General features: G+C 44.9%; 1 protein-coding gene across 5 annotated transcripts in view; it reads right to left on the bottom strand.

Annotated features, from left to right (window-relative positions):
- TSPAN18 (tetraspanin 18) overlaps positions 1–23,126 on the bottom strand; it is a 124,261-nt gene extending 101,135 nt beyond the window's left edge. For 4 of the 5 annotated variants that reach the window (XM_032998529.2, XM_032998533.2, XM_032998534.2 and 1 more), the window contains exon 1: positions 22,883–23,126. The gene's annotated coding sequence lies outside the window, so the exon portion shown is untranslated. Of the gene's footprint in view, positions 1–11,039; positions 11,061–22,882 lie in introns of those variants that run through there. The other variant, XM_032998531.2, reaches the window with a different exon arrangement.
- Between the last annotated feature and the right edge of the window lie 902 nt (positions 23,127–24,028).

Genomic DNA, 24,028 nt, shown 5'->3' with positions numbered 1-24,028 from the left:
CTGAGCAGAGCTAGCGCCGAGGTGCAGCTTCAAGTGCTGGTGAAGGGCCTCTATCAGTCTCACTGCTGAGAACGGAGTGGACTCGACTGAAGAAAGAATAAGAAATTGCCACTGAGCATTCATAAGACACATTTTCCATCACCCTGGGCTCTCCAAGGTACTATGAGCCACACAGCCGTTCACTCACACGCCTACATCTCTACCAGCTATTACAAAAGAGACACAGCACAATTTCTTTTTTTGTCAGACCAAGGCTTTGGCCAAACCAGCCACCAAAAATTCCTTGACTTCAAGGAGTGCTTAACCTAAATGGCAGGACGCACCTACTGACCAGGTCAGCATGCCACTTTTTTTTCCCCCCTAATAGTTGCGCAGTTCAAACCAGCCAGTATGAGAACCCAAGTCCTCCTGAAGTCTCACATTTGAGGTAGACACATCCTGCTGACGTGTGAGAGGGTTTGGCTGTTGCTGCCGTGGGTCTGAGGCTTTGTTTTGTTTGGTGGTTGTTTCTTTTTTTAAACACTATCACTGTGCTTGCTCTTCTCCAAGTTATTTGTGCAACTGATGCAAGCTGAAGTTACGCAGATATTCCCCCAACCAGTCGTAATGCTGAACGAAGCAACAGTTTTAAGATGCTCACAAGCACTTCCATGAACTGTTGCATGCCTTAAGCCAAGCTGTTTGGCTCCTGCTGAGGGCTAAGGTCTCTCGGAGTCAGTGAAAGTTGGATGCTTTTCACAACCCCAAACCAACTTTCTTGTGCTGGTACAGTTCATGCACCTCTCTGCTAACCTTTGCTGCTGGGTGCCAGACTTGTCTGGGTTCCCTCTCTATCCACTGTTCCTTACAATTAATCTCTGTGGAATAAAAGAAGAAATGGAGCTGAAAGACCAAGAGCTTGCCTGGCTTATGGCTTTTAAAAACGTAACACAAACTAAAACAGAAGCTTCCCCATTAACCTGCCTTTGACAAACTTGTGCTTTAAGGGACTTGTGAGCCCCTGCGGAGATCTGAATTCCAGTTGACCTAATGTTTCTGACACTCTCTTATTCTCTGAGAACAATGGGGGCAGAGACATTTCCAATAATAAATTCATTAAAGTCACTGTCTTTCAAATCTTAATCAAGTCATCGTGTGGGCCCCAAACCTTGGGAAGGCAAAACTTCCGTGCGTTTCTCAACTTCACATCCTGAGAGCCAGGTGGCTTAAGGTATGCAAGGAAACTTCATACCTCTGAAAAAATGTCCTGCTTAATGGTAAGTGTTTTAAAGATTATCTAAGAAGATGAACAGGATTATTCGATAACAGGTGCTACACAAGGTGACAGAGAGAGCAAAGGCAACCTTAGCAAGGAGGACGAGCGCAAAAGCAGCAGAAAAACTTCAAAAGAAATCAATCAAGGTGAGGGCTGAATAAGTAGGCTTAAGAAAAAACAAATTAATAGAGTGGATTCAGGTCTAGATAAAGGCACTTCATCATCACCTCTGCAGATGAGTCATTCTCTTTTTGGCAACATGGATATTGAATTGTGTCAGCAGCATCGGGACAAGCTTTCTACTAAAATCTAGTTGATATGTCTCTGCTCCTTCCAGCCTCAGTGGCTCAGATACAGACTCTGACTGACAGTAGCACACATCATTGTACTGCAGAGACCTTTGATACCCTCTGCAAAGGAGGCCCATCCACAGGATGGGCTGCTGATCTAAAACAAAGGAAAAGCAGACAGAGTCGGCACGTCACTTTGCCAGGCTACCAGTAGCAGTGATGCAGATGACAGAAAAGCATTTTGCAAAGGACAGCTCTCCAAGTTTGGGCAGAACCAATCAAAACTGCTATCCAAGAGAAGGCTGGAAGACAGGAACCAAAACCAGATATATAGGTTAACTTTACACCTCTGCCCTGTTTGAGAATGCAGGGCTAAGCCTGCATAAACTCTACCTTAATCAAGATTTAATTGAAGATACAAGTTACTTAGGTAACTAAATGTCTGACTTTCAGTAGAACTCAGATATACAGAAAATTGCATTGCAGCCACAGTAAACAGGAGAAGCAAGAAAAAATCATCTTAAAAGATGCTGTCTTCCAACATGGGCCTTAATGTCAAATGCAGTGATTCATTTTATGACCTGCACAGACTCACCAACGCATTTCTCACTGGTCATCTCCACCACAGCAACAATCAAACCAGGCTGGACTGAACTGACCACATCACACCGAGGAGCTCCACACTTGTGTGGCCTCTTGAGGCTCCTCACCTGAAGGACATTTAGCACCCTAAACACTTTAACCTGGGGCATGCTTGCTGCCCTACACAGACATATCTCACTCTGCCTATACAGCGACTTTGGTCTATCAACTTTCAGAATGCAATTTATACATTTGTAAGATCAGTCAGAATCCCTAAGCTCTTACAAAAGGGAATGAAAAATATTACTGTCAAACACCCATCAGACCTAGAAGCCTAGGTGACTGTCATACATTAAAGAAATTAAAGGACTGCATTTGAGATAGTATACGCTCTTCCCATCCCTATCTTGAAAGGCTCCAATTAAAGCACTCTTAGTACCAAAATTCATTTTCTTTTAGGTTTTGCAAACAACAACGGCCTTCAGCTGAATGCTGCCAGCCTGCCTGCAGCCTTTGAGGACATTAGGTTATTATCAGACAACTACGAGAATCTTAAATCCAGTATTAATCCTAATTCCCATTTAACCACATCTGCATTGTGCAGTGAAAGCTGGCTGCGCATGAATTTGCACATTCATTCTTCCACGTGCAATGATCTGTGTTACAAACAACAGATGCTAAACCTCATGTAAGTTTAAGAAATACATTCTGACCTTGGTTTCCAGAAAATCCCAGTAAAGGAGAAAGGCTGGAGCTGGGTAAAAAAAAAAAAAAAGTAGGCCAAGTTGGAATGATTTCTGGGAGATGATGAAAATGGGACAATTTCCAGCCTAAGAGCTTTTAGCAGCCAGTAAGAGGAGATTTCAGCCCTGGCCTGGAAGAGAGCAGGATGCGTAGCCAAATCACAAGGATGTAGAGGCATCTTTGTCCCTGGTCCCGTAATGCTGCGGTGGTGCTGCCAGTGCCACATCACCGGTACCAAACTCTCCTCAAGTTGAATGGACACAGACTCACTACAAAGGCTTTTGCTAACAGCTAGGTCTTCCCATTGTAAATGCAAGGGAGTCAAAGTGCCAGCCTATGTCCTTTCCAACATCATTTTACACCAATTCCCTTTCAAACCCTGTTATGGCAGCCAAACTGGGCATGGCTCCAGGCTTCCAAGGCTTGCTGAATCATCCGTGGGCAAGGCACCTCCTGGCATTCCTAGGCAAGGCACTGATCCGAGAGACAAAGCAACTGAGGATGAGAACGGACTGCTGCTTGGTCTATCAAATGGGACAATTTTAATTCAGTCATTAAAAAAAGTTCTCACAGATATTTGGAAAAACCCCAGTAATGTTTCCTGTGTTTAAAGCACAAGAATTCACTGCAGATGAAAGGAACCCTTCAGGAAACACAGTCCCAAGAGAACAAAAATGTGTTTGGCACCAGTGCCTGTTACAGGCAAGAGGACCTCCCTACTGGTAAGGGAATCAACATCTGCTGGAACAGGCAATTTTTATTTATTTTTTTTTATGTAGGTACAATAATTGCTGAAAACCTCTATTTCCATCAGCCCCAAACTCAGCAGCTTGAATTCCCCAAACTAAAAATGTTGTGAGATTTAGGAACAAAATTCTCAAATTGGAGGCACAGCTAGATCTTACTTCTCCTTGCAACTGGATATTACCTATTTCTTGGTCACCAGGACACTCAGAGGCCCCAGAAAAGTTATGGCTCTCTGGAGTTATAGTAGGCTGTACATCAGCTGAGCTGTGGTAGCTCTCCATGTGCATGCTCTTCTCCTGCAGCTGATGTGAGGTAATTTAATTTAGCAATGATAGAGTTCAGCTAAATAGCATTACTTTTCATTTGCCATGGGCTAAGACCACACACATGGACAACCACAACTCATCCAACAGCTGATAATTTAACTGAGTGCCTGGCTTCTGGAATACTCCAGACCGGTTCATAAACCCTTTTTGCCTAACTTCAAGACAATATTTGAACCAAGCACTTTCCCAGAAGGTGTCTTACCCATCATGCTGGTGCATATCCTGGGGCAATGTGTCTTCAGTCTTGGGAATCTGGAAATACAAAACTTCTTGGTGGAAATAATTACAGCTACAATGAAAATCTGAAATCTCTTAGAGTGTAACAAATCCAATATGCCAAACCTTGATTTCTTTCATAGGACAGCACAGATCAGTCCAGTATGAGCAAACAGGGAACCTTCCCTGTTTACTGTCATGGACTAGATCTACAACCCTTCTCACCTCAGAAACATGGACTAGTACAGGCAGACAAAGCCAACAGCTGTGGGATGGCAACTTGCAAGTTTTAGACTGTGGTTTCTGACAATCAACACTTCAGCACCCCTTCTTTCCTCAACAGAAAGGAGAATTAGGGCTTTTAAGTTGTGCAGGCAATTAAAAAAAAAAAAAAAAAAAAAAAAAAGGAAGAAGCCAGAGATTCCTATTCTATTCTGCACAAGAATTACTCTCCCAAGGCAACCCTAAAATGAAATGAACACCTGCACTGCTTTCTATCAAAGAGGGTGAACCATCCCCTTCCAATAATCATCATGGATTATTGCCATGCCTGCATATCCCTCTGCCCCTTCATCCAGCCCAGCAACCCGCTTCACAGGCTCATCCAAAAGCCCAACGCCAAATGGCATGTTTCTTCAGAAACAGTAGAGGATTTTGGTTTGCATTTGCATTTAGTATTTAATCTGCAGAGCTTAACTGCATAATCACAGAAGTGAGGTTGATATGTCACGTACATACATTCCTCTAAATCCTACTTTTCCCAACTGCCAATACCTTCCTACCTTCCTCTTCTAGCATGGAAGAAGGGGTTGTGATGGGAAAATGCAGGCTTCCTTTTCTTTACACACACACACACACACACGCGCGCGCATGCAGCACAAAATAAAAACAAATGGAAACTGAAAAGCAGTTGCACACCTTAGGATTTTTGTCTGCAAAATAACTATGGACACAATAAGAGCCATCTAATTATGCATGCAATCTTATTTCTTTTTTTTTTAAGACTAAGCAAAATATACTTTGTGCGAGAAAACAAGTAAGCCTAAGTTAGAAAAAGGTAACGAGATTTTTTTTTCCAGTGATCACAAACATTTCCGGGAGAATAATTTCTTATTAAAAGATATTGTTTGCAATACCTAAAGACACCCATTGAGAAATCAAAGAATCGGAGAGAGGAGTCCACGGAAAACAGCCTTTAAATATACATGAGATTGACAAGCAGTTTGTAACTGTCCATGCTAGGAAAAATATAAGGCGGGGAGGGGGAATATCTATTCCTTCTTCTGAATATATAAATGCACACACACTGTCTCAAGATAGTAAATTTGCTAAAAGTCACACAGGAAATCATGGTCAATACACATACTAGATATCCCAGGTACCCCAATGCTTAGTGCACTATGCACCACCCATATCTTCATATAGTTTAGAAGAATCCAAGTGCGGAATAATTACTAAAATGACCAAAATACAGCATTGTTCACACATTAAGGAAAGGTATAAAATCAAAAGGCTTCTAGGGTAGAATACAGCTGCAGCTGGTATGAGAAGAATCCACCAGGTCATCTGTGATTCCCGGGACAATATTGTTTGCAAAGCAACACGGGGGGCGAAGTGGACTGAAGGGTTCACGGTCTCTCCCTGTGATGGTACAGCAGATATGGGAACAGGATGGTACTACAGAAACAATAAGCTGCATACTTGCCACCCTGAGCCAACTTCCCATTGGATTTTGATGAAATGCTGTCCTTTGTGCAAACTTTGCTCATTATAATGTCATTATAATACTGAAACACACCTCCATCCCCGAGGCTAGCCGCCTCCAAGGTGCAACCACTTCTCTTTGAGTCTGCGCCGTGAGTTTTTCGTAATCTGTACCTTTAAATGTGAGGCGAGAGAATTTTACACCAATCATAATACAGGTATTTATGACTAAAGTCACTCAAACTCCACATCGAAGGTAAAAAACAGTATAAAAATAGCCCAAGGAAGTGGGGGATAGGGGGAAAACACCATCTTGTTGACTTCTGGGACCAGTCTACAGGCTGAGCCTCTCTTTCCCCCCCCATAGGGACGCCTTTGGGTAAGACTTAGGAACTCAGAAATCTCTCCAGAGAGTCTCTTTTCCTTATTTATAGCCAGGCTGTATTGTTTAGAACTTTGTTGTGCGCTTTATATATACTCTTATTTGCGTGTGCTTTGCAGACAGTGTATTTATCACCAGCAATCGTAAGTACCTCTATATCTGTTGCTTACATAAACTGCACTGTTTAAGTAGCTAGCTGTTTTGGTTTCTCACTGAATGCAACCAAAGAGTGGTGGTGCTAGTGCATGAGCACGACTAAACTGAAGGCGCAGTCCACTATTACTGTTTCCAAATCATAACAGTTTAATACATTAAACGCGACTGGACTCATAGTGGTGAATTGGATATCACTCAGAATTTCAACCTAGCCGCACCTAACCGCCCACCTTGGTGAGAAGTGTTAGAATGCAAGCGGGTTTATTTTCTGCCACAACCATTCCATGTGACACCAAGTCAAACCAGTTTTCCCTAAAGTTGATTTCCCCAGTGCCCTATCCAATCTAGCTTAGGATGCCCCAAGCAAAGCAATACCTCATCATAATTGTGCTGAGTGAGAAGGGAAAAGCTTATTCCACAGTCCCTCACTGCTATCCAGTCCCTTTACCTTGCTTCATCTGGTGCCCTCCCTGTACGAACCCCAAACAGATCCCTGCAAGCCATCCTTTTTATAGTGTACCCCAGGTGGGATGTGCTGGCAACCATACTCTTCAGCTGCAAAATGGAACTCACTGGTGCTCTGAAGATATGAAATAAGCCAGCAGCTAATATTTAACAGTAAATATGGCTTTAAAAAAAAAAATAAAACCAAAGCAAAACATTGAAAGTTCAATGAAACCTGTAGGCCACAACCTTAATGGCAAAGATAACCCTGCAGCTCAGTGATTCGGGCTCTCCTGGGGGCTGAAATTGCCTGGCTAGTCCTGATTAAAAAGATAAGCACAGACAGACTCATTGCTCTAAGATATTTCAGAGGCAGCTAAAGGAATGACTGAGTCTCGTGGGTTTAATAACACTCACATTTTCAGTTATTTATATCGCCAGTTATCCAAGTATTTACCTGGCTCCAAAGAAGAACACTAACAGAACCTCTAGAGTTGAATGAGATATTCCCCACATGTCAAAAAACCTCAGCCAAAACCCTAAGTAAATGGAACAGCAGTTCCTCACAAATACAGGTGGTATCCCAGAGGAAGATGCCTGCCTGCCTCCTGCGCAGAGTTAGGCAGCCCGGCTGCTCCGGGCAGCGACGGCAGGGTAGCCACGGCAGCCAAGGCAGTATCTGCTCAGTATCAGGGACCAGCAAGTATACACAATGCTCTGAGCTGCATGTCCACCGAAAGCCCTCGTCTTCCCTCGGTTAGGACGGCGAGGCGAGATAGCCAGGAGGATCAGAGTCTCCTCGGTGAAAAACTGGAGTAAGCAAAGGGAGGACACGCCTGCACCAAGCCTCCAAGCCTGCTCCCTGAGTCACCTCAGGAAGCGGCTGCTGGAATCATCCGGCCACAGCAACCTCATTCCAACTTCACCTTTTTTTTTTTTTTTTTTGTTGGGGTGGGTGGGGAGGGAGGGAGGTCCCCTTTCCTGTAGGATGTCAACTGCAGGGAGTACCTGACCTACACCACACCTGGAGACGGGCTCAACTGAGCATACAGAATTGGTCTGTCCAGACGCTGGGCGCATCATTCTCCCTTATCACTGGGAAAAGTTGTGCCCAACAGATTAAAAGCTACTTAAAATTTAATTTCTGGCTGGACCGTCCTTTTGCAGTTTAATAACATCATTCTCACCTCCCCTCCAACAGCTCCATATGTTGAAAGAGTTAAAAAAGACAGCAGAACCATTAGCATTTTGATAGCTTTCCACACATGTATAGCAAAAAGTCTTTAAAATTCATTGCACTGAGATAATCCCTCAAGTCTAGCATTTCCTCCTCAGCTTGAGGCAACCAACCAGTCTTCCTCCCCTTAATACCTTAATAGACAGCTCCGAAGAGTTGCCGGGCTAGAAGTCTCAAATATGCTCACGAAAAGCAGAGTCCTGAAGTTCAAGAGAAACCATGTAAAGTGTCTGGGGTTTAATTAAGAAACAATTATAGGGGCATCATCTTAGATACTGCAGCCCCCATAGAGATCCTGGCTTCCGTACATGGCAGCTCACAACCTGTGCACACGCTGTTTTCCTTCTAAAACGCGGAGCACACACAGCCCCCACTAATTCCAGCTGCCACAGAAGGTACCCGGCATCTCTGAAGAACAAACAAATTAAAAACCTTGACCCTGGTTCAACACAAGCTCAGGGACTCGAGCTCCCATCAAGATCAAGGCTGAATTTTTTAACACTATTAAAATCTCAAGAACAAAGCCGTGATTTCGACCTGCGCAACTGGCATTAATATTCAGCAGCTCCACACCTGTGCCTAGGAAGTTGGTTTGGGGTTTTGTTTGGTTTTTTGATTTTTTTGGTTTTGTTTTTTTTTGGGGTTTTTTTGTTGTTGTTGTTGTTTGTTTGGTTTTTTGGTTTTTTTTTTTGTTTTTTTTTTTTTTTATGTGTGCCTATTTAATGACTCCAAAGCAAATCGCTTTCTCAAGGAAGCACCCAGGAGCTCCTCAGGGCAGAGAAAGCAGTCATCTCTCCTCCTGGCTTTGATTAGGATTGCTGCAGTGAAAACAGGCAAATGCTTCAGGACCACATCACCCCTCAGATACCACTAAATGGTACGACTCAAGGAGTCACTAACTTCTTCAGGACTATTTGGCCTGAGTAGATCCTCTCCGCAAACCTTTTGGGGGGTAAACAGCCTGAAAAAGCCAGCCTGTTCAAAGGAAAAATGATTGTTGTAGACCTGTGCACACTTCTAAATACCAACTTCTGACCTGTTAAAGTTTCTTAGAGGAAGACAAGAGTAGCAGTGAGTACATTGCAGTACGGTGTGGACAAAGGAGGTTCACATCCCAGGGCCATCACCTGTAGTCTCCCACAGTTCAATGCGTATCCCAAAACAACAAAATATTGACTGTTTTGACCGAGGTAAGAATTCCACCCGTCCCTCCCTCAATCCTTCCAAAACTTCAGAAGATCTTTGTTCCTCTATGAGAAACAACCAACCAAACAACACTCCCCCTCCTCCCCTCTCAAAAAAAAAAAAAAAAAAAAAAAAAAAAAAGCCAAAACCACCTAAACTTCACACAGACCTTAATTTACAGAGAAAAAGGTGTTGTATCCAAATTTAGTAAATGCATGATTAACAGAATCTAAAGAAGAGAAGGTCTTAACAACATATCACTAGGCTATATGGGACATCAGGCTTCAAGAGAACAGCAACGTAAGCCACTTATTTAGCTGGGAGAAATCTTCCTATAATACATGAAATATTCCCTCCCCATTTTTTCAACCTGACATATCTTTTCTAGGAGCAAAATTTGGAAAGGTGCTATGAAGGAAGAGTGACTCTGGCTCTTCCTTAAAAGCAAGGGTCTTCTTTTCTAGTCTGTTACAAGTTTCCTGTAACACCCTTGGCGAATTTCAATTTCACTTGCATCACTACAATGGAAACTGGTAAACAGGATTCTCTGCCTCAAAAAGGTGCTACAATCCATCTGCAACCGTGAGATGTTCAGATAATGTGGACCACACAGAAACTCAATACCCAAGTGGTAGGTAGTCACCGTGACACAAAATAGAGAAGCTACATCTGCCAGCAAAATTCTGAGCAACAAACTCATTCTGGTGGGCACATGGACAGTTCAGGTGCCTGCCCAATCTGTGCACTGTTTCATTATCCACCAGTCAATCTCTGATTTACGTCTAGGAATATACACACAATAACAAATGTTACTTGCAGTGCAAATCCTCTTTTGAACTCATTTAGTTATTAGAAGGATAAGAAAATTACCTCATCATATAGTTTCAACAACTGCATCTGTTTCACCACCTCCTTGCTAAACAGTAGTGTATCTGGACAAACCCTTGCTGTACTAGGCAGAATTCATCACAAGGAAAAAATCCCAGGGACGATACAAAAGGAAAGAAAGTGACAAATCTTGTTCCCTGCAGAGTTATCTACAAAGCTGCAAGATAGCCAGACTCAGGCGCTCTTACATTTAACCATACTCCAATTAAAAATCAATGTGTGGTCCCACTCTATACTGCTGCACTTCATAAAGAATCAAAGATTACAGCTGAAGATCGCAGCTTTACGTTAAAAGACGGTCTACAGGTGTAATCCTGTAGGATGCTAAGGGAAACACACCCACGACATGGCTTCTCTTGGGCTCCTTCAGCTTTAAATGACCAGTCCTAGACTGCAACATGGAAGCCCACGGGAATACAGCTCCAGCCACAGAGGGGATTTTGCAAATCAATCTCAGGGATGGAGCCATGAACTGAGTTATGGCAAACCCTCTGCAACACTGCCCTAGTGCAGACTGTCCTTATTTCAAGAGGTTGAATTTGCAGGGCAGCTAAACCATACAGCTAAGTTCTCAACTCATTGGGACTCTTTTCCCACTATCCTGATTTTTTTTTTTCAGTTCTCCATCCCTGATTCAGAAGAAGAAAAGGGTGAAGTCTCAGATCAATAGCTTGTTTTTCTCGGGAATTTAAATATACTTAACAAATGTGCAGAATACGGGCATGAAATGGATGCAAAGAAGTCTGGTTATTCACTGATTAGAAGATGCAAACTGACTTGTGTGGGCAAGCAGTCTAGTCCTTAAAAAGCTCTCATATAATTCCCAAATGCCAGCTATCATTAACAGCCCAGTCTAAGCCTCTGAAGAAAAGCAGCAGCTTACCTTCATCCTCCTGGGGATCTAACGAATCTTAGCAATCAGCCTCTTAGAGGTTCCTTTAATAACTATAACCAGAAGAAGAAAGAGGCAGAAATCTGCTGATATTTCAATCAAAGATAGAAGACTTAGACTTGATTAATTTAAGAGAAATATTTTATTTTCTCAGATCAATTTTTTTGTGAAGACATATGAAGAGATTGTTGTCATCTAATATTTGAAAATAAATATTGCCTTTTTATCACCCCAAATAAAGCCCCACACATAAAAGCAAGGTTTAGGGTATTTTTATTTGTTCTTTCAAACATGCCGTATCTGGGGACTGCATCCCTGCTCGGAGGGCAGACACACTGGAGCTCATCTCACATCCAGGAGTGCCTTGCCACTCTACCATTTCCAGAGCTGACTCTGTGCTGTGGATTCCTGCATGCTGCACCCATCGGAGCTGTATGGAGATCCTGGTTCTGGTTTCCACTAGCTCAGGCCTTCTGCCACCCCATGCTTCTGTGTGCTGTAGACAAACCTTGTGCCTCCTACTTTAACTTGAAGGAGAAGGAGGGGTGAAAGCAAAAAGGCAAGCTCAGGCTCCTCATCTACCACAAGGTGAACAAAAGTCTTCTTAAAACAGGTTAGCAGAGACCATCTGAGGATGCACTTGGCTTATTGGAAACAGGAAACTCCCATTGTTTGAACCTCAAATACACAGCAAGAGCCTGGAATGTTTTGCCTTTAAGAGGAGTGTTTTGTCTTTGCCTGGGCAATGATGAAGCATCAACCCCCGGTCTTTTTTCCCCCGCTTTTTTAAAAGCAGGGAGAACAAAATACATAGTAAAGGCAGAGTGGCATTCTCACACCATCAGAACAGGTACCTCATTTTTGCAATCCCACCTTTTACAACAGAAGCAGCCCCTGGAAGCTCCCCACGGCAGCCAAGGCAGTACTCAGCACATCAGGATTCAGGTGGCTGAGCTGCCCTGGAATAACCAGATCCAGGGGGTTTGGTGATGCAGAGAGCAAATGCCCTGGCTAAGCACACACCTAGCTTATACGAGATCCCTTCCTGGCTTTTTTCTTGCTATCTCCTCACTCCCCAAGGAGAATTAAGAAGGGATGAAGAGACGACCGCTTTCCTCTCCTCTCCATAAAATGGGGGGAGAGAAGAAATTGGAAGAAAGAGGCTTGTTACTGAAACCACGTGTTACCCCTGTCTTTGCTGAGCTCACTGCAATCAAACCAGCAGGAGAGTGTTTCATCTTGCTCCAAGAAGCTCCTCTCTTGCCCTAAGCATTATTTTTCCTACCCTGCCCAACAATAATGGCTCAGGCACAAACATATCAGCAGCGTTCAGCTATATTTTCCTTGGCTGCTTAAGGTGCTTTTCTCATAATATTCCAGGGATTTAGCAGGGGTTTAGGAGCTGCATCGCCCTGTATAGCCTCAACCCTGCCAAGAAACACCGGCAGCGCTTCAGGGTCAGTCGCTCTCCTCCCATGACTGACACACTGATTATTTTGCCAAGGTCTCCAGAGATTCTTCTCTCTACTCCGTGAAGACAACATCCACGGGAGACTCAGACCTGCAGAATCAGTGAAGAAAGACAGCAAGGCCACTGAAAGAGATGCAAGGACACCTGGATGGGAACTTAATTTCCCATCCCACCACATTTTCTGAGACTTAAAATATTTTTTCTTTTCACATAGGGATGAAGGTTTGGAATCTACCTTGGAATCCTTCATGCAAAAACCCACGTGCTCTAGAACAGCAGTCCTGCGGTGAGGACACGCATTTCTGGCACGTCGGAAACCTGCTTTCGGGACCCTGTTTTGGATTTGTGACAGCATAGGTGAAAAAACCCAAACCACTTGGCTCCTAACCAGCATCTCGGTTTTGACTAAGAAATTCTATCCCAAACGCAAGACATTCACCCAAGGAGAACTGAGTGGAGACCAACCCTTTCCCACAAAGCAGTACTGGTTTCAATAAATCAGCATTTTCTGCACACAAACTGTTTCCTTGAGAAACTCCCAGCCAGTCCTAGCCTCAGGTAGTAACTAGTATGGTTTCTGCTGAAGACATAAGCCTGGAAGCAACACACTCAACCGAGGTTTTACTTAGGAACAGCTCACCTCCCCTAAAGAGGGACAAGCCAACACCGTGTAGAAGAAACAAATAAGGTTTCCTGAAGTTTGCCCTGACACCTCGGGATTGTCTCTTCTTTTCCTAAACCAGTAGCCTGTATTATGAAACAGAGGAAAGGAGGCGTGGTGGGAAAACTTCACTCACTCCGTCCCTGCTTACTTTATTCATGCCTTAGCCCGTGGGATTTGAGACAGTAAAAATGCTGCTGATGTCCAAAAGAACGTCTGCGTGTACATATGTGTGTGGTAAAAGCTTTGGAGCCCAGCCTGTACATTATGTGGACAACTTTACGTACTGAGGCAGACAGCATCTTTTTCTTCTGTAGCTCTAGGGAGAGGTAAACCTGTCTGCAGGGGGAATTAAAAGAAAGCAGTATCACAGATGTATCTCACAGTTTGTCTTCCTGATTTAAGACACTTCTGATGAATTTTCTTGAAAGCATCTCCACAAGTACATCCTTCTTGAACTACATTCTTCACAGAATACTTTCCCCCTTCTAAACATAGGGTTTTATGTGCAATACAGGATTAGCCTATATAGGTCACTGACACTCCATGGAAACCTGTGTAAGAAGAGCTATTTAGATAAATAGCTCTATTCCCACACTAAATTTTGTGGCTTCTCTTCCTTTATTGCTAAGAATATTTCAACCGAAACAACATCTTTGTGCCTTTGAGGATCTCTGCTCCTGCTGCCACTTCCCCACCTGGAGCTATAATCCTACACTTGTCACAGACCCAGCCACGGCTACAGAAGTTATTACAGCTACAATCTGCAGATTATAGCAACTTTTAATAGGGGATAAGCAGCAGGAAAAGGTGAGTTTAAGCAGCAGAGAACCTGCTGGTTCAAAGAGCCCTATTATTAATATTTATTATTTTTAAGCATTCATTGAGTGCTGTAGAAGATAAAAGGGTGAACTGAAAGCAAGAACCAAGGAACCAAGTTTACATAAGATGAGACAACGGGAGAGCATAAAGAACAAGTATACTGTCTGGGGAGGAAGGGAGACAAAGAAGAAATAGTAACAGCAAGGGGAAAAAGCCACACCTTTTATCAACAAGATGTTCCTAATAGTAAGAAGTATGAAGAGAATTAAAGAATTCCTCAGTGTCTAATCAGAACTGTTCCCCAAGGGGGATCTTCTAAGCACTATTACAAGGCATTGGCATATCTTTAAAGACTGAAGCTTTGATCATAAAAAGCAAGTGTGTGGAGCAGGGGGAACTGGAAAAATAACAAAAGGAAATGCAACTGCATCGTCCTGTGGTACGAGGGCAAAATCCAGCCCTGGACAGACTCTCTGCAAAGCTCCAAGTAAATCCATTTGGATCTTGTGCAAGAGGTTAGAATGAGGCATAATTCTCACTCAGGTCCTCCATCACAGGCAAATTCCTCTTCTTTCCCTCAAACCCTTTGCCCCTGTTGCCCCAGAAGGACTCCCAGTTGGCACTTCTCTTCCCTAACAAAGATGCAGGCTTGTGGCTTACAACATTTTAAACCTTCACACTTTCAAGCAACCACTCAGTCACGGTTCCGGCGCACTTTACCGAGATTAGCTAACAAGAATGTTCATCATACCCACATGCTGAGGGTACCGTCTTAATTTTCACAGCTGGTGAAACAGATGTTCAGAAAAACAACGCAACCTTCCTAAATCCAAAGAGGCTCTACAGCACGCTGATGTTAGCGATGCTGGCATTTTCACCTCTCAGTTCTGAGCAGTAAAATCGGTGACAGGACCTGGAAGTGAGAGTCCAACCCCCCTCCCAACACCCTCTGCTTCCCAAGGCCGGTGCAGAGCTCCAGAGCTGTTCCCAAAGAGCATCACGTTACAGAAATACGACAAGAAATCAACTACGAAGTGAAACTTGGAACTATCTGCAGCAGCATTAACAAATAAAATGAATGTTTTTAAACTAAACTCAGACTCTTTTCCTGCCAAGCCCTTCCCACTGCAGTATCAAAATATGCGCACACAAAATGCAGAGCATGAAACCTTCTGATCCTTTCAGCACAGTGAGGAGAAAAAAAAATAATAAAAAAGGCACAAAAAAAAACATAAACCACCCTCTTAATCCAGCCAGTCTCTGGGAAGTCCTTGTCTTTCTTAATCTCATCAGACTGTTGTTCCTGACTGATGCTTTCCTTAACATTGAAGAGTATCAGTTTTTAATTGGCAAAGCATCACTGTAAGCTGAAGTCATCAGTTTGGAAGGTCTTTTATCAAGACTGAGAACCCAGTCATTTATCACGTCAGCAAGGTATTACCTTGTCAAATCTCGGGCTGCCAAAGCAAAATGTAGGTCAAAGAGATCTATTGGTGCTTCCAGCATTTCCTTCCAGCATCGTGCCTCGAGCATTTCCAGAACTAGCTCTCAGCTTTTCCTGCGTCTTAGTCTGAAAAAACAGCCTGGTGGAACTCTAGAAGACCCTCGTTAAATGCCTGTGCTTCTGCCATATTCCCATCGGAAGCAAAAGCTTTGTCGATCAACATAAAATAAGCACCTCATCCTAAGCAGCTCCAAGATTCCCCTCTGACATTAACAGGAACGGAGGGCGGTCTGCAGTTCAAAATACATCCGATATGAAGTTCACCCCTTTTAAGATCATTTTGAGACATTCGATCCTTTATTCTCAATTATTTCTCATACATGTCCAGTGTGGACTCACCACGTTATTATCACTATCAAGCCCCACCAATTATTATCTGCAAGACTGACATCCAAAAGCATTCTGTTTTCAACTGATTGCAGAAATAAGTCCATCAACAACAGTGACAGTGACTCCTCTTCCAAAATCCACTGAACTTCCATACCGCTATCTCATTTACCCTGGCAGCAGGTTTTGAGAAGTTCCTCTGACAGGTACCCACAGGTCCCAGAGACTTCCATGAGAAACAGGTTCTCCGCGGGTCTGAGAAACCAGCCCAGTACAGGCATGAGCTCTCTCTGTACAAGAAGATCTGGTTCTCTTCGCTCCCCAAGAAAATGAGATATGCCAACAAGTGTGCCAAGAACAAACCCTGTTGTTGCTTTCCCAGCATAGCGTGTTCCAGTTCAGTGCCCTGTAAGGTCCATGTCTCAAGAACAGGCAAAATGCCAGTCAGTTCATTTAGATAATTTTTCCTGAAGAAGTGTAGACACCGTCATTTAGTGCAATCTTTATTACTCTAAAACTCCCTCCTCATAGGCTGTCATACACTGAACTTTTCCTAAGGAGTAAATATAGTACTGTTTCCATAATAACATTGAAAATACCCCAACAGATTAAATTCAACAGATAGAACGGGCCATAAATACGTATGTCTAGCAACATGACCAAAATCACCCCTCTTCAAACTGGGCACTGGGCCATGAATAAAAGCTGCTAGCGTTACAATTTCAGTGCTGAGCCTTACGAGAAGCACAAGAGCTACAGAAGCAGTCAGTACTGTAATCATGCACAATCTATACAACCCGAGCTGCGGCCAGGGCCTCTAAGCCCCCGAGCCCCTGTCACCGACCCATGGTTAACAAGTCACCATATGGGCCCGTACCCCATTCCACTCATCCGTCTCCTTGGCTTTCCAGACATCTGGGATGGCATAAAACGTATTTAAAGCTGTTTATGACTCAAGTGAGAAGTCTGGAAGAATATACGAGCTATTTTTATCTCTGCTATACTACGTGGCTTTTCACATTAGCGGCTTGGTTTGGTTCCACTTCCCCAGGATCAACAACGACTGTAAGACTTTGTCCTGACCCTAGCACCAGAGGCATCAAGAGCGAAGAGGATACTGGTTACATTGCTTCCAGAAGACTAACTAGGGCTGACTCCAGATCACACTAGGCACCACAGACACCCCAAAAAAGTCCCTCTCTAACGTGGCTATGCGCTGATTAAATGAGGGAGACAGAAGGGCAGGAACAGAGATGAACTAAACACAGTCGATTGACAGCCGAGCTGAACAAACTCAGACCTAAGCCCTAATTCACAAAATTGTGCAGCCTCTTTAATAATGACAGAACCAAGTAATATCAAGCACATGGACAAGATTCAGTTTCAGCACTTTTTATTTCATCAAAAGCATCCTCTGTTTCTTGCTGAAATGATACTCTGGTCTAAAAAATTTGAACTTAATTTGGGCTTAAGAATTGGCTCTTCTACAGTCAGACTTTTCAATTTATTTCTCGAGTAGCTGGAAACTCCCATTTTAGACCAGGTTTATTTAGTAAATATATATCAAAGGGAACATCCTTATGGCCCAAAAAATCCCCAAAGGACAAGAACTCCCAGAGACTTATCAATCATTGGAATGCTTGTTAGAGGGACTACACAGACAGGAGGGATCCTGTGTGGAAATGAGCCCTGTAATAAAAGCCTGTGATAGTCAAAAACCCACTCCCATCATCTCTGAGGACAATGACAAGATAGTGGGTTTGGTTTTCTTTTAACTGAATTTGGTAAGGGTAGATGGACACCACCTAAATACTCTCAATTGTCGTGTAATAGCCGCTGCATATTAATCCACCAAGCATGAAGCATGCACATTAGGCACGTGGTCATCCAAAGCTTCCTGTACCAAGACACCTGCAGAAGCAATTCAGATCTAAAAAAAAACCCACACATATACTACTCACAAGGATACTGAGCCTTTCTGCCTCTAGCTCTGAGGAAGGCCAGTGAAGGACATCACCTCCATCACAGCTCCACTGCCCTGGAAGAGTACATGCTGCTGCTTATAATCTTTGGGAAAATGGAAATCCTTCACACCCACTGCTAGAGAACAGAAAGTGGCAGAGGTGCAGAAGCAAATCCCATTTGGGGTCAACTTGTAAGAGTAAAATATCTCTATGCTTTGTTTCTTTAAATCTTATCTGTGCAAAAATAAATAAAAACATGCTGAGAAACTGGCTTAGCAGCTGGTTGGGTTAACAAAAAAAGATCAATGCACCGCCTTCCTATAGCCACTTCTTTCAGTCTCAGACAATTTATACTAAATTAGCCCATGACAGATCTTTATCAATGCAGAAATGATAAACAACAAAGCAGCTGCTAAATGCTTGAAGGCAAGAGGTGGGGGGCCTGGGGAAAGGAAAAAAGAAGTCTCATCAACTATTTGGTGGGCACTGAATTCACCTGAATCCTCTGGAACTAAAGGATAGGATAACTCATTCATCATTTTGGAAACTCAAGACTGTAAGAGCAGTGAAAAGAAAATAAGAAGTGTTGGTGTAGGGGAAGGAATGGACACGAGGAATGCTGAACTGTGCAGTCACAAGCAATGGTAGGACCAAATGCAACTCAGCTGTCATACCAATTGTAAATGAGATAGCAGTGACCATCAGAAAGAAAAGCTCTAGACATCTGGAACATATCCTCATATGAAATACAATTAAAGTCCAGTAGTCTTCCCAGTGCTGAGAAGTGGTGGGAAGGGAGGGAGTGGACAACACAAAGTATTTAAGGAAGGTTTAGAAGGAATAAGCATCATGAGAAAGAATGGCATTGTCTGGACTGATTTTTCTGTACAACCTCTTTCTCCCTTCATTTGCTACTTCCAATTAAGATTAACAATCATTTCCAAGGGAAAAAAATAAAAGAAAGAAAAAAAAAAATTAAAAAGAGGACTCCTAAGAAATAGCTTAAAAGGGACTGAGCTATTTCAGATCCCAAACAGCGCTTTCCTATGTGTCTTGGGGGAGAAACACAGAGGCTTTGTCCTCTCATGAAAATACACTACTTGGTTTTGATTCACTATTTTAAAGTGAAAACTAAAGACCACAATTTCCCAAAGCAAGTTACTTTCCAATCCTTACTGCACTACTCGTGTGGGTTTTTTTTCAAAAACCAGAAAAATGGATCCAAAATCTTTCCCTCCCATTTTATTGATAAGTCAGTTTAAGTTAAACAAACAAAGGAAAAAAAAAAATCATTTGACATTAGTCAAAAACTCTTGAAAAAGCAAAAGTAGGGATTATCTTGCCACAACACCCCCAAACAAGGACTGCTTCGCAGCCTCACAGGATTAGCAAGGAGTAGAGATGTTCATCTGTTTTATTTACAGCTCCCAAACAGACCTTAGACCTACTACCACCTCATGCAATGACTCACCTTCAAGATGTAAGGAACTATGCACTACCTCACAAAACTCTCCAAATACAACTTAGACCACCATCTGCTTATTTAGATACCTTAAGCCTCAGTTTTGTAGCATCTGAACTTCTCTTTTCAAGTCCTTCCTCATCTAAGACCCACGACCCCATAAATCCAGTAGCTTCTGTTCCCAGAGCAGTTGTGTCTGTTTTCTTGCAGCCTGGTGAGAACAGACAGGACTCAAGATAATTAAATAAAAACACAGGAACTGCATTATTTATTTTAAAGGGAAAACGTGTTTTCTAGGAAGAAAGTCCTTTATTTGGGCAAAGCTGTTCATCAGCTTAAACTCATTATCTGCCCATATGGTCTTAGCACTGTGGTTTAAAAAAAAAATAAAAAAAAAAAATGGGCATGCACTAACTGATGAAATGTCATCTGCCCCTATGCCAGAAACTAGTATTTTTTCATTGACGTCAAATTAGGATCCTTGCCACAAGTGAAGGGCTACCATAAGGATAGTCATAATATTTTAATTAGGAAGGGATCTTACAGAAGGCAGGAAGGCAGGCAGGGGCAAAGCAAGAAAACCCATTCACAAAAATACAAAATCACTTAATTCACTTTTTGCCTCCCCTGCTGTAATTCTTTTTGTTTGGAGAGGTGGGGTGGGAAGGGAGCTGACTAACTTAAAAAGGAAAAAAAAAAAAAAAAAAAAAAAAAAACAGGCAAGAGAATGAGATGTTCGAGCCAATGAACACACATCAAAGTACGAGATGGCTCCACTTCAACTGCCTACAGTATTCAACCTGGGATAGATTAAGGCAAGATAAAAGGTGCTAGGAGGGAAAATACTACCCCTGCAGCAGGACAGACCCTCTCCCTCGCTTGCTCAGCCCTAATCCTGAGAAAAAGCCAAGATCCCAGCCAGCTCTACCGCACCGAAAGGGGCGAGTGCACGTGCTTGGACCCAGTTTTCCCGAACCCCCTAATCTGCCGGCCGTCGCCTGCTGTTGGGGAGCAGCTCCACGGCGTGAGGTGGTTTGAAGCCCTTCCTGCTCCCCCGCCGAGCCAGAGCTGGGTTTATTGATTCTGTGAGTCACCGTTAGCCACGGGACGCAGGACCAAAGGTTTAGCACAGGACATTAAACCTGACTGTCTGAGCTGTCAACTTGGTTATTCCAAGGAGAGAGAAACAAATTGAAGTCACAGTAACAGATGTTCCTCATGTTTTATGAACTGCAGTATTATTCCTGGTTACAGATACAGCTTCTGCCTTTTAAAACAAACCTGCAATGCTGCATGTATGAAATTATTTGAATTAAACAATATGCGGGCAACTTGTCAAAGGACTTAAGGATAGCTCAGCATTTTCATACGCGCACAATGATTCCCGTTTCCCTTTCGCTCAGCCCCACCCTGAGAAGTATAATACATGTTAAAGCAGCCAAAAAATGAGATCACGCCAGGATAGAGTCATTCGTTGCCATCAGCTGAGGCGAGGATGCAAACACTCAGACCCCACTCCTCTTTTATGAAAAACACACTCAGCCTCTTCGTTTCCACTGTGGGGAAATTAAGTTCCTGGGATCCCCTCTAAGTTTTAAGTGAGCCTGGAAACGGAAGACTGGTGTTCTTCCCAGGATGTCTCATCCTCGCACCCCAAGGGGAATGAATAAAGGGATTTCCCCATAATTTACAAAGGAAATCTAAAATACTCACCCCGCGAGTGGAAGCCACCCCCTCCCCAACCCCCCCAAGCTCCTCGCTGCCCCCGCCGTGCCTGGTCCCCACAAAGGCTCTGCTGCCCACCCGGCACGGCGAGCAAGCCCTCTCGTGGAAACCGCCAGCATCACCCACTCGAGTCCTCCCCCTCCTCCCTCGGAGCCGGCCCTGGGCAACCCCCCCCCTCGCCCCCAGTACCCTTGGGGTGCCATCGGTCCCTCTCCCAAAGATACCAACCACCCGGCCACCTGCACCCCTCAAGGGGTTTAAGCACACAACTTGGGGAGAGCCAAGCGGTTCGTGGCAGATGTCTGCTTTGGAGAAAGGCTGGGGCAGCCAGAAGAAATGTTATCTCGCTTTTCCTGGCAGCCAGCAGTATCTCGGAAAAGTTAAAGCTCTTCCTTTCTTCTTCTCACCCCGCTACGCTTAAATTCATGGCAACTGTGCGGCGTGGTGTTTTGGGCCGCGCCAACGAAAGCTGTACCTCGGCCACAACAAATACAGAAACATTAACTGCCTTCCAGGGAGGGTCCAACACTTGAATTATTTTAACACGCTGCACAAATACTTCAGTGAAAGCAGATTATAAAGAAGTGCATCTGTACATTATGCCACACAGTCAGATTTGAAAGATTCCCCCCAAATTATGAAATAGATGAAGAATGTACCTGTTTCTCCCAGTGACATCCCTATCAGTTTTTACTTTTGAGACAGAACTACTGCTGCTCCTTACAAAAGCCCTAAATACCGAAATAAGCATTTTACTGGTAGAATCCATCAAATGCTTGGATATGCCCTGCTGAATTAAGACAACTCTTTAATAACTCCACGCACTTTTTACCCACTAGTATAAACCCAGGGCGAGCCTGTGCTCACGATTTGCGTACACCCAGCCAGGCACACAGCCATCTCCAGCACACTTCTGGCCAAGTAGCTTTGGTAGCCACTGGCTATTCAGTGAAATATGTGCCTAGAGTCTATTAATTGTGTCCAAATTTCCTCTCATTATAGAAATACAAGTAGTAATCAGGCTGAGCTTACTAATTGCTGAGAGAAGTGCTGGAGAAAAAAAAAAAAAAAAAAAAAAAAAAAAAAAGAAATTACAACTCAACTTCCCAGAAAACCACCCAAGTACTGAAAATGCTGTCTGCCCGCTTGCTACAACATTTTAATAACAAAGTTATGATAAAACTCTAAGCGCCCAGCTGTACAGCTTATAAAACCCGCATCTCTCCGGGGGGGTGGCACCTCACTAACATGTTGTGGCAGCTGTAAATCTCGATCCAAAAGCCGGGCCTGACCCGGGGTGGGGGGGGGGGGGGGGGTTACAGCTTGCCGAGCAGCAAAAGCGGGAAAGAGCAAATTTCCTACCGGACTGGCGTGAAGTCAGGAACGGGGGTAACCCTCTCGCCTTCTTCACCCCAACTCTTGGGGTTGGGGGGCACACCCTCCCCAAAACGCTACGACCACATGGCTGAGCCTCCAGCCCCCCCCCCCCCCCCCCACTCCGGCGCTGCTTGTCTTTACAGGGCTCGCAGTGGGAAGCGGCGGGGGGGAGAGATAAAATACAAAAATATTGAGGACAAGGGCTGAGGCTCCCGGGTACCGAGCCAGAGGGGCTCCCGGAGCGGTGTTACCGGTGGGGAGAGTGGGGGTTAGCCCGGCACCCCCCCCCCCCCCCCCCCCCCCCCCTTCCTGGCGTTGCTGTCAGGCGGGCTGGCGTTTCAGCCCCGAAAACTTGCACACCCAGCACCCCGGGGTTTCCACGGCGCCATGCCGAGACACATCCCCCCTCCCCGCCAACCTCAACCTCCCGTGGGTATCCCCCCCTAAAGCGGAGCCGGCACCCTTGGCCGAGCCCGAGGAAAAGCAAAGAGAAGCGAACCCCCCCGGTTCCGAGCTGTTACCTGCCGGTGGCTGCAGCGGGCTCCGGCGGCGGGGGGGGGGGGGGGACAGACCGAGCTCCCCCGGGGGGACAGACCGAGCTCAGGGGACAGACCGAGCTCCCCCGGGGGGAGGACAGACCGGGCTCCGGGAACAAACCGGGCACCCCCGAGGGGGACAGACCGGGCTCTCCGCCGGCGCTGGGCTCCCACTGCCGTCCGCGCCCGGTGCCCGGCAGCCGCGGAGCGCCCAAGCCAGCTCCACCTCCCGGCCGTGCCCCCTTTTTTTCTCTTCCCCGCCCCGGCCCGGCCCGGCCCCGGCTCCCTCCCTCCCTCCTCTCCTCCTTCCTCGCCGTTTGCCCCATCCCTCGCCAGAAAACTTCGCCAAACCCTTCGTTTGGGGAGCGCCCCCCCCCCCGCCTCCTACTCCCAGGGGAGAGTGGCCCAAGGGGGTGAGTCCTAAACCCGCCGAAGGCACCGTGGGGAGGAAAAATTGCCTCCTCCCCATCCCCAGGGTGCCCCCCCCCCCCCCCCCCCCCCCCCCCCCGCCGTAACACCTGATGCAGCTGGGAGGAAGAGGAGGGTGGGGATGATTCTTGGGATGCAAAAGAGACCAGGCAGGTGGGAAGTCTCTCGTTGGCCAGGGTCTTAGGGAAGAGCTGCCGCAAAGCGTTCGGAGATCTGTCAGGGAACCTGCCAGCACACACACACACACACACAAAAAAAAAAAAAAAAAAAAAAAAAAGCAAAAACCGCAGGGTGGGATTGGAGAGCCTTTCAGAAACGCACACCGGAGCGAAAGGAGAGCCCCCGGTTATGAGAGAGGAAAAGCCAGCCCTCCCAACCCTGATTTCCTAAGGAAATGCGGCTTGTGCGGTGGTGCTCTGTGTGCGTGCCAACTCCTGAGCCAGTTAAGCAATTTCAGTTGCGTTTTGAAGGCTACAAACTTCAGAAAAATGGATAGCCGTGTAGGAGAGGTCAATATTTTTTACTGCTCTTGCGCGTGGGACGTCTGTATGCCGAGTCCAAGAGCATCCAACCGACACCGGGGAATCCACAGTGGGAGTTCAACTCAGCTATCCCCTAGGGAAACCCCACGTCACCGGTCCCGATGCTCAAAAAAGTCCTTGCTGGGTTGGGAGGAGAGAAATTGAGGGAGGAAAAAGTGTG

Source organism: Tyto alba, unplaced genomic scaffold, assembly GCF_018691265.1.
Source record: "Tyto alba isolate M040663 unplaced genomic scaffold, T.alba_DEE_v4.0 Super-Scaffold_18, whole genome shotgun sequence".
Classification (NCBI taxonomy): domain Eukaryota; kingdom Metazoa; phylum Chordata; class Aves; order Strigiformes; family Tytonidae; genus Tyto; species Tyto alba.
The sequence above is the reverse complement of the archived record's forward strand: the minus strand, read 5'-3'. Positions and strand labels throughout refer to the sequence as shown.